Here is a 1053-nt window from a genome sequence, read left to right on the forward strand (position 1 = left end):
ATTATATAGATCTATTATTAATGATTAATGCCCTCAGCCCTGAGCCAGTTCGAGTAGCAAAAATAAAAGGCAACAAAACAAAACAAACAACTGAAGAATGAAGTTGTTATTTCGGAGAAAAAAAAATCAGCGGCTTATTCACGATGATAAGGTAAATCTAATTTTTTCCTTTCCAATCAGGTGTTACGTAAAGCTGGACGAAGTCGAACCTGAGCCGGGACTGTGACGTCTTTGTTTTGACTTTGACAAGTCAGCAGACAAGTCATGGAACTGATCACTAAGCCAGCCGTGCCCTCATTTCAAGTTACAAATAGAAATAAAATTTTAAAAAGTACTTAATTGCGACCAGAAAATCAAGTCACGAATCAAGTGCATGATTATGCACCCTTCAATATAAAAATAAAGTAAATCAACTCCTCCGATAAAATGTAAACACCACAGTTCAAATCAATCAACACCCGACATACCTTCCCATGTAAGCTGCCATCTTGAAAACTATACAGAAGGGGCACTACTCTCAATTTCTACCATTTTCATTTTCTTGGAATTGCTTCCCATTGGATGTATTTCGGCCTAGCCTATTGTAATCATGACGTAATGGAATCAAGACCAACCACGAGAGTGTCTCCACTTGGTACAAAATGGTTCTCTAGGCTATATTATAGTCTAGATTAATACACATTATATTGTAATAACATAATTCAAATATTATTGTTTTAGTTCTGCAGGATACTGGAGAATGCGAAATATAATTTCATGGCCAAAGATAATAATGGTCAGCAAGGAGCTTAGAGCATGATCAGGCAGAATACCACACTGTTGATACAGATGATTCGTATTTGTGGTACTTTTATTACGCTTCATATTATACTTCTCTGAGATTTTATTGAAAGGTTTTGAGAAAGACTAGAGTATGGTCCACGTCGCCTATATTATTCTCTTCCAATAATTAATACTTCGACTTTTTTCTTTTCAAAAGTCGTACAAACAGCTTAATTGTCTCCTTTATTTCCACATTTAGAAGTTTGCTCAGGGGAAATCTCTCTCCCCCCC

The sequence above is a fragment of the Aplysia californica genome, unplaced genomic scaffold, assembly GCF_000002075.1.
Source record: "Aplysia californica isolate F4 #8 unplaced genomic scaffold, AplCal3.0 scaffold00001, whole genome shotgun sequence".
Classification (NCBI taxonomy): domain Eukaryota; kingdom Metazoa; phylum Mollusca; class Gastropoda; order Aplysiida; family Aplysiidae; genus Aplysia; species Aplysia californica.